The 9,719-nt window shown below is 56.1% G+C and overlaps 2 non-coding genes across 2 annotated transcripts; both read left to right on the top strand.

Annotated features, from left to right (window-relative positions):
• Positions 1-2,357: 2,357 nt before the first annotated feature.
• TRNAI-UAU (transfer RNA isoleucine (anticodon UAU)) lies at positions 2,358-2,450 on the top strand. Its single transcript is given in 2 exon segments — positions 2,358-2,395; positions 2,415-2,450. It is a non-coding gene; the product is annotated as a tRNA-Ile (tRNA).
• A 5,668-nt stretch (positions 2,451-8,118) lies between these two features.
• Positions 8,119-8,211, top strand: TRNAI-UAU (transfer RNA isoleucine (anticodon UAU)). Its single transcript is given in 2 exon segments — positions 8,119-8,156; positions 8,176-8,211. It is a non-coding gene; the product is annotated as a tRNA-Ile (tRNA).
• Positions 8,212-9,719: the final 1,508 nt, after the last annotated feature.

Below are 9,719 nucleotides of genomic sequence, written 5' to 3'. Positions count from 1 at the left end.
ATATCTATGAAGTACATGGCCTGGACTCAGATGAGGTGGTATGACAACAGCGAGGCAGTGCCTTGAAACTTCAGCCACTGCGTTTGTGAACAAAGTTTTTTCCGAGCAGCATTTCTGTTTGTGACATCTTCCTTAACGTGGGAGGGGAAGGAATCGTTGCTTCTTTTTTCATGTGGACATGTTTTTCTAAATGCTTGTTTATGTTTAAATGCAGAGGTGCCATTTATTTTAGGGCCATGGCTGGTTCCATGGTGAATGCCTTCAGGTAAAAAAATCTTTGTGGGGTTGTGGGAAGCCTTACTCCCCAAGTCCCTCAACACCGAACCCAGGAGGCACCTGGGCAATGAGCAGGAGGCAGGTGAAAAAGTGCTTTTCACACAGCGGGTCTCAGCATCTCCAGTGCCGGTGACCCTGGGCTGGCTGCTCCTGGTCCCTGCCCTTCTCCTCCTGGTACCCACCTGGCAGGTGTCCCTGCTCGTCTGACCTTGGGCTGCACGAGGACTCTTCTCTGTCTCCACAGCGTCAAATCTGGAGGTGGACGGATGAATCCATGGTCGAGGATGTCTCTTGGGATAAAGGACCACCCCATCATTTTGAGTACTGTGCAGTGCTGTCTGCTAACACAGGTAAGCGAGAGGCTCCGGTGGCCGTGCATCACCCCAGCACCCCATTCTGCCCAGGCAGGGTCTGTGATGCTGATGCTGCCAGCACCAGGATCCCTGGTCTCTGCCCTCTGCCTCCATCTCCGGAGGGGAAGGAGGAGAAAGCCCCTCGTCTCGGCTGGCATAACTCCCACTCGACAGCTCTCCAGTGCCCATGTGCTCTGCTTTCCCTTGCCCCACGTGCAGACACACGCGGTCACGCCTGGCCTCTCCGGGGAGCCTTTGCTAAGCACTGAATGAGAAGGGGCCCCGAAGAGCTGTCGTGGGTGCTGGGTGGTGCTGGAGACCATGGAGGAGACGCAGGCCCTCCGTCGCCCCAGGACGGAGAGTCGGCAGAGCAGGGGGACCCTAGTCCACGTGGGGCTGGAGCGGGGCTCGCTCTGACTCCTGGGGCTGATCTCGTGGGGCTGTTGCCTTCATGAGCACTTGCCCGCTCGCTCGGTACTTGAGGAAGTGTCCGGGGGTGCCCGACTGTTCACGAGCGTGGGAGAGGTGAGATCCTGAAGCGCTTTTGAGAGAAATACAACGCTACCTTAACGACCCTGGTGAACCCGCAATGGCAAGGTACAGGAGGTGGTTGTGGCGGCCGAGGGCGGTCTAAGGCTATGGCCAGTAGCCCGGGCCGTCAGGTGGGTATTTTCCACGATGGAATAGAGTTAGGCACGGAAGCGTATCGGTTGTATAAAGAAACTTTACTTACACTGCCGACAGTGCAGGAAGAAAACTTGCTTGAATTACAGTTGCGCACAAACACACAGGGGTGAGATCTCTTTGCGAACCGAACCGAACCGAACCGAGTCGTCGATGTACGACTCCACGAACGCTCAACACAGGGTACACCAATATTTCCACGATGACGGGAAGGGATTAGAGACTGATCAGCCCCTAAATTCTCCTCCAAGACACGCAAGCGGAGATTGCTAGGCTCCACAGCGCGCTTAGAGTTCCCCACGAGATGGTAGTGGAGTCCTCCAATTTGGGCGGAAACTGCTCTAACCTTTTATACGGCTAGCGAGCTAATTGCCAGCCGCCACGTAGGAATAATTTAGAACTGACCAATAGTGGGACGCTAATTTGCACGTGTGTGGCGGGAACTGTTTTGCACCGGGGTTTTCTGTCTGCAGCTGAGAAATCCACCGTGCAAAGAAAGGTCCATGTGGCGGGAAAAGTCCACTGTGCCGAGGCACCAAAAATCACTGGGTTATGACAGTGGTAAGGGCAAGAAACAGCATCTCACCTGTGGATTTACTGTCAGGCTGCGTGGGGGCAAATATCCCACAAGGACCTGCAGAAGCAACACAGAGACCTGAACTGGCGGGTACCCACCGGGCACTCCCCGTGCAGGCATGGAGAAATGGCGCAGGGCAGAGAGGTCCATCGAACTGCCCCAGACCGGCCTGTCGCTGGCAGTCAGAAAACATCCACCACCTCTCCTGGAGCTGCCCATAGCCAGGGGGGATGGAGGAAAGTCTGTGCACTGCTCCTGGTGGTGACAGGGCTCAGAGACCTGGCCTGGGAAGTGGTCCTCTACGGGCCCGGCCAGACAGCAAGGGACCTGGCAGCTCCCTTTGAGCAGCTCATGTCCTGCTTCAGGTCTGTCGGTGGAAAACCAGGAATCTGCTCATCACCAGAGTCTCGGACCCCACAGTCAAGGACTGGATTAAAGTGAGACCAAGTGACAGACACTGATACCGCGCTCCAGTGGCGCAATCGGTTAGCGCACGGTACTTATACAGCAGTACTTGTGAAGCAATGCCGAGGTTGTGAGTTCAAGCCTCACCTGGAGCATGGCCTTTAAGCTTGCTGGGGTCTGGCATCAACTTTTTCAGGGGCAGGACCTCTGAGCTGGGCAGTGGGTGTGGGTACAGGTATGGAGACAGGTGCACCGGCACGCGGATACACAGTGCGAGCTGCGTAACAGGTCTTTAGTGTGCTTTGAACTGCCAAGTGAACCACGGGGGCCACTTGGCAGAGTGTTGGAGGTGGAGTTCATTATATTATATTATATTATATTATATTATATTATATTATATTATAGAAATAAATATTTTTGCAATATCAGACCAATCAGCAAACTGCACTGGATCTTAGCCCACAAGAGGCCAACTGCTCATGGTCTTTTTTTTGCAAAAAAAGCAAGCACTGACCTCGCTTTGCCAAAAAAAAAAAGACCATGGGCACTCGGCCTCCTGTGGGCTAAGATCCAGTGTTTTTTGTTTGTATTGGTCTGATACCTGAGCCGAGATGGATTTAAAATGGCACTGTGTAGCAGAGGGTGCACCCTAATGGAAATGCGGACAGGATTCCCTACGAGAGCCTCGGCTTCCCACTGGCCGGCTCCCAGCTGGAGGATCTCGGCTACACGCCGACTTTCTGGAAATGGGGCACTCCTTCCTAGCTTGCATATGAAGGTGAAGCTCCATTCGCAGGGGTAGTCGTGCCACTTCTGGAAATCTAGAAACAACCAGGCACGGCCAGTTGGGGAGGCCGGCAGGGCTGGCCCTGCACTGCTGGGCTTCCCCTGCTCCGTGCCCCCAGGACAGCCTCCCAGCCCCAGGGACATGCCTGAGGAGGAGGAGGCCGGGAGAAGCTCTCCCGCAGAGAGATGCTGCAGCGCAGGCGGGTGTGGAGAAAGCTGCTGCTCGGCCCTTGCCCAGCTCACACAGCCTCCCCAACCCACCCAGGACGGTACACGTCTCTTCCCTGCCGGCGCTGGGTTTGCAAACTGCCCCCTCGCCCTTTGCTGCTGTGCGCCCATCCCTGGCACAGACCCCTCCTGCACCTTTCATCCCCCCAACTCCTCCAGTCCCGTCCTGGGTGGTCACCCACAGCGCCCGGACCCGCTCCTGCTCCCTGCCCGGGGCTGCAGCTACGGTTTCCTCCCAGGGCAGCTCTCTCATATTTTGGAAAAATGTTCATGTTCCAGATCAAATTAGCCAGATCAGTTCTAAATCCTTTGAATCATTCAAAAACCATACGTGGCCCTACTACCTGCAAGTATCCTCCACACCAGACTTGCCAGCCTGGGCTTCAGATGCTTCCAAATCCATGCACAAACCTGAGCCTGGAGGCTTGGGGTTCAAATGCCCTGAGTTTTGCTTGCCCTTAGCCCTTAGCTGACACACATGGGCACATGGGGATAGGCCCCAGCCCGGTGCTCGGGGCCATGGAGAGGCACATCTCACAGGCTGCACCCCGTTAGGCTGGCGCAAAGTCCCGCTGGTATCCCGTTGCCCCCTCTACCTGGGGCAGGGTGGCTTTGTTTGCCCCTGGCAGTGAGACGACATGCACTGACCTTGCTAGCAAATTTTCCTGGGCCGTTCTTGTCTGCTGTTGTTTTCTTGTGGGGTCTGGCTTTGTGTAGCCCAGTCCTACAGGCACACTGCAGCCACACGCTGGGTAAGCTGTAGAAGAAAACAGGGGTGAGGAGAGAGCCGGGTGCTAGCCTCCAGTTCACGGCACTGGGACTAAGGTCTGGAGCTATGGGAAGTCCCCGGGATGCTTTTTGGAGGGTCAGGACATGGCACTGGGGATGTGTGACTGATGGACGGTCCCCGGCACAGGCTTCTCAGCTGATGCCACCTGCTCCCTCCCTTCTCCGAGCACGGCCGGACGCCAGGACCACTGCACCAGCGCTTGTCCTGCCCCGTGGCTCGGTGGCTGGAAGGGAGGACGTAGCAGCCAGTGAAGCGATGGGGCCCTTTCAAGGCGCCCTGGGAGGTAGGAGAAGGATGAATCTTCCCACGGGGCAGAGGGGGAATTGCCTGAACTCAGTCCTGGCCCCAGGAGGTTGCTTTGGGCAGTGCCTGGGGTCAAACGCACCCCTCGCAGGGAAAGCCAGCTCCCGTCCATGCAGACACGGGGCATTCAGTGCTGCCGGCTGGGAAAGGTGCCAAAAGCTGGGCAGAGGCCAGGCCAGAGACCACAGCCGCCCACCTGCTCCGTGCATCCGGGGTGCCATCGTTTCTTTGTTTGCTCTGGATTCAGATGTCCGCATTTGCCACGTGGCCTGGGTGTCCCAGGCAGCCTCCTCCCTCCTCCCGGCGCTATAAAGGCTTCTGCATCCTGCAAGGACTGAGCTCGATCCTCCGTGCTGCGGGGCGGTCCTGGGACATGGACAGGTGAATCCCTGCCCCTTCATGCCCCTATTGCCCTGCTGCAAACTGGGCCCAGCACATCGGCCTTGCTCTGAAGCACCTTCCCCTGGGACGTGCACGGAGGGAGGCGCGGGTCGCTGCAGGGACTTCCCGTGCTCCCGTGGCTGCCTCTGCCCTTGTCTTCTCTCCCCCGGAGAAGTGAGAAGATGGGAACCATCGCTTGCACGCACATGCAATTAGTCAAATGAGCCCAGGTTCCTGTGTGATCCGCACGGCTCTGTACAAGGGGCTGGTCCCATCCGTGCTCACCACCCGGCCCATCTTGTCAGGACAACATCAGCTGGGTCAGACCAGTGGTCGGTCCCTCTAGCCCAGGATGCTGCAGAGGGAGAGCCTATGATCTCATTGAAAAACGGTGTCAGGTCCATCATACGAGGTGAGGTCCATTTTCCAGGGGAGGCCGAGCTCAGAGCAGAGGCCGGGAGCTGCCGGGGGAAGAGTTGGTGATGCAGGAAGGGTCTCTGCCGAGGGGGCGTGGGGGGCTGGGAAGGTGATTGGGGAAAGCAGACACCCAGACCAAAGCTGGAGCAATGTCTGTAACTGCCTTTCCTTGTTCCTGCCCCAGATCACATGTCAGAGCTACGGTCACTGGAAAGAGACCTCAAATTCATTAACAGAGAGAGAGAAGGTGGGGTGTCCCCAGGGCTATGCAAGGTGTGTACTCTTAAGTTGGCCCAAGAAAGGGGCAAAAGGAATACAGTTATCAAAGCTAACTCTTGGGAGGCCTTCAAAATATTTCAAGGGGGCTGTACACATTTTCAAGAATAAAAGGATGCGCTCTAAATTAAGCTCGAGATAAGGAGTGCACTTACCACTCTACCCGCTGGCTTCACTTTTGCCCTCCAGTGCAACAGCTGTGGAAGGAGAATAGACATTGATGCTGACGCTAGCGTCACGACACAGACAGACATCGAATGGGTGTGGAAAAGCAGCTAAATATCTATGAAGTACATGGCCTGGACTCAGATGAGGTGGTATGACAACAGCGAGGCAGTGCCTTGAAACTTCAGCCACTGCGTTTGTGAACAAAGTTTTTTCCGAGCAGCATTTCTGTTTGTGACATCTTCCTTAACGTGGGAGGGGAAGGAATCGTTGCTTCTTTTTTCACGTGTACATGTTTTTCTAAATGCTTGTTTATGTTTAAATGCAGAGGTGCCATGTATTTTAGGGCCATGGCTGGTTCCATGGTGAATACCTTCAGGTAAAAAAATCTTTGTGGGGTTGTGGGAAGCCTTACTCCCCAAGTCCCTCAACACCGAACCCAGGAGGCACCTGGGCAATGAGCAGGAGGCAGGTGAAAAAGTGCTTTTCACACAGCGGGTCTCAGCATCTCCAGTGCCGGTGACCCTGGGCTGGCTGCTCCTGGTCCCTGCCCTTCTCCTCCTGGTACCCGCCTGGCAGGTGTCCCTGCTCGTCTGACCTTGGGCTGCACGAGGACTCTTCTCTGTCTCCACAGCGTCAAATCTGGAGGTGGACGGATGAATCCATGGTCGAGGATGTCTCTTGGGATAAAGGACCACCCCATCATTTTGAGTACTGTGCAGTGCTGTCTGCTAACACAGGTAAGCGAGAGGCTCCGGTGGCCGTGCATCACCCCGGCACCCCATTCTGCCCAGGCAGGGTCTGTGATGCTGATGCTGCCAGCACCAGGATCCCTGGTCTCTGCCCTCTGCCTCCATCTCCGGAGGGGAAGGAGGAGAAAGCCCCTCGTCTCGGCTGGCATAACTCCCACTCGACAGCTCTCCGGTGCCCATGTGCTCTGCTTTCCCTCGCCCCACGTGCAGACACACGCGGTCACGCCTGGCCTCCCCGGGGAGCCTTTGCTAAGCACTGAATGAGAAGGGGCCCCGAAGAGCTGTCGTGGGTGCTGGGTGGTGCTGGAGACCATGGAGGAGACGCAGGCCCTCCGTCGCCCCAGGACGGAGAGTCGGCAGAGCAGGGGGACCCTAGTCCACGTGGGGCTGGAGCGGGGCTCGCTCCGACTCCTGGGGCTGATCTCGTGGGGCTGTTGCCTTCATGAGCACTTGCCCGCTCGCTCGGTACTTGAGGAAGTGTCCGGGGGTGCCCGACTGTTCACGAGCGTGGGAGAGGTGAGATCCTGAAGCGCTTTTGAGAGAAATACAACGCTACCTTAACGACCCTGGTGAACCCGCAATGGCAAGGTACAGGAGGTGGTTGTGGCGGCCGAGGGCGGTCTAAGGCTATGGCCAGTAGCCCGGGCCGTCAGGTGGGTATTTTCCACGATGGAATAGAGTTAGGCACGGAAGCGTATCGGTTGTATAAAGAAACTTTACTTACACTGCCGACGGTCACAGTGCAGGAAGAAAACTTGCTTGAATTACAGTTGCGCACAAACACACAGGGGTGAGATCTCTTTGCGAACCGAACCGAACCGAACCGAGTCGTCGATGTACGACTCCACGAACGCTCAACACAGGGTACACCAATATTTCCACGATGACGGGAAGGGATTAGAGACTGATCAGCCCCTAAATTCTCCTCCAAGACACGCAAGCGGAGATTGCTAGGCTCCACAGCGCGCTTAGAGTTCCCCACGAGATGGTAGTGGAGTCCTCCAATTTGGGCGGAAACTGCTCTAACCTTTTATACGGCTAGCGAGCTAATTGCCAGCCGCCACGTAGGAATAATTTAGAACTGACCAATAGTGGGACGCTAATTTGCACGTGTGTGGCGGGAACTGTTTTGCACCGGGGTTTTCTGTCTGCAGCTGAGAAATCCACCGTGCAAAGAAAGGTCCATGTGGCGGGAAAAGTCCACTGTGCCGAGGCACCAAAAATCACTGGGTTATGACAGTGGTAAGGGCAAGAAACAGCATCTCACCTGTGGATTTACTGTCAGGCTGCGTGGGGGCAAATATCCCACAAGGACCTGCAGAAGCAACACAGAGACCTGAACTGGCGGGTACCCACCGGGCACTCCCCGTGCAGGCATGGAGAAATGGCGCAGGGCAGAGAGGTCCATCGAACTGCCCCAGACCGGCCTGTCGCTGGCAGTCAGAAAACATCCACCACCTCTCCTGGAGCTGCCCATAGCCAGGGGGGATGGAGGAAAGTCTGTGCACTGCTCCTGGTGGTGACAGGGCTCAGAGACCTGGCCTGGGAAGTGGTCCTCTACGGGCCCGGCCAGACAGCAAGGGACCTGGCAGCTCCCTTTGAGCAGCTCATGTCCTGCTTCAGGTCTGTCGGTGGAAAACCAGGAATCTGCTCATCACCAGAGTCTCGGACCCCACAGTCAAGGACTGGATTAAAGTGAGACCAAGTGACAGACACTGATACCGCGCTCCAGTGGCGCAATCGGTTAGCGCACGGTACTTATACAGCAGTACTTGTGAAGCAATGCCGAGGTTGTGAGTTCAAGCCTCACCTGGAGCATGGCCTTTAAGCTTGCTGGGGTCTGGCATCAACTTTTTCAGGGGCAGGACCTCTGAGCTGGGCAGTGGGTGTGGGTACAGGTATGGAGACAGGTGCACCGGCACGCGGATACACAGTGCGAGCTGCGTAACAGGTCTTTAGTGTGCTTTGAACTGCCAAGTGAACCACGGGGGCCACTTGGCAGAGTGTTGGAGGTGGAGTTCATTATATTATATTATATTATATTATATTATATTATATTATATTATATTATATTATATTATATTATATTATATTATAGAAATAAATATTTTTGCAATATCAGACCAATCAGCAAACTGCACTGGATCTTAGCCCACAAGAGGCCAACTGCTCATGGTCTTTTTTTTGCAAAAAAAGCAAGCACTGACCTCGCTTTGCCAAAAAAAAAAAGACCATGGGCACTCGGCCTCCTGTGGGCTAAGATCCAGTGTTTTTTGTTTGTATTGGTCTGATACCTGAGCCGAGATGGATTTAAAATGGCACTGTGTAGCAGAGGGTGCACCCTAATGGAAATGCGGACAGGATTCCCTACGAGAGCCTCGGCTTCCCACTGGCCGGCTCCCAGCTGGAGGATCTCGGCTACACGCCGACTTTCTGGAAATGGGGCACTCCTTCCTAGCTTGCATATGAAGGTGAAGCTCCATTCGCAGGGGTAGTCGTGCCACTTCTGGAAATCTAGAAACAACCAGGCACGGCCAGTTGGGGAGGCCGGCAGGGCTGGCCCTGCACTGCTGGGCTTCCCCTGCTCCGTGCCCCCAGGACAGCCTCCCAGCCCCAGGGACATGCCTGAGGAGGAGGAGGCCGGGAGAAGCTCTCCCGCAGAGAGATGCTGCAGCGCAGGCGGGTGTGGAGAAAGCTGCTGCTCGGCCCTTGCCCAGCTCACACAGCCTCCCCAACCCACCCAGGACGGTACACGTCTCTTCCCTGCCGGCGCTGGGTTTGCAAACTGCCCCCTCGCCCTTTGCTGCTGTGCGCCCATCCCTGGCACAGACCCCTCCTGCACCTTTCATCCCCCCAACTCCTCCAGTCCCGTCCTGGGTGGTCACCCACAGCGCCCGGACCCGCTCCTGCTCCCTGCCCGGGGCTGCAGCTACGGTTTCCTCCCAGGGCAGCTCTCTCATATTTTGGAAAAATGTTCATGTTCCAGATCAAATTAGCCAGATCAGTTCTAAATCCTTTGAATCATTCAAAAACCATACGTGGCCCTACTACCTGCAAGTATCCTCCACACCAGACTTGCCAGCCTGGGCTTCAGATGCTTCCAAATCCATGCACAAACCTGAGCCTGGAGGCTTGGGGTTCAAATGCCCTGAGTTTTGCCTGCCCTTAGCTGACACACATGGGCACATGGGGATAGGCTCCAGCCTGGTGCTCGGGGCCATGGAGAGGCACGTCTCACAGGCTGCACCCCCTCAGGCTGGCGCAAAGTCCTGCTGGTCTCCCGTTGCCCCCTCTACCTGGGGCAGGGTGGCTTTGTTTGCCCCTGG

This window comes from Alligator mississippiensis, chromosome 4, assembly GCF_030867095.1.
Source record: "Alligator mississippiensis isolate rAllMis1 chromosome 4, rAllMis1, whole genome shotgun sequence".
NCBI lineage: Eukaryota > Metazoa > Chordata > Crocodylia > Alligatoridae > Alligator > Alligator mississippiensis.
Note: the sequence above shows the minus strand (reverse complement) of the source record. Positions and strands in the feature narration are given on the sequence as shown.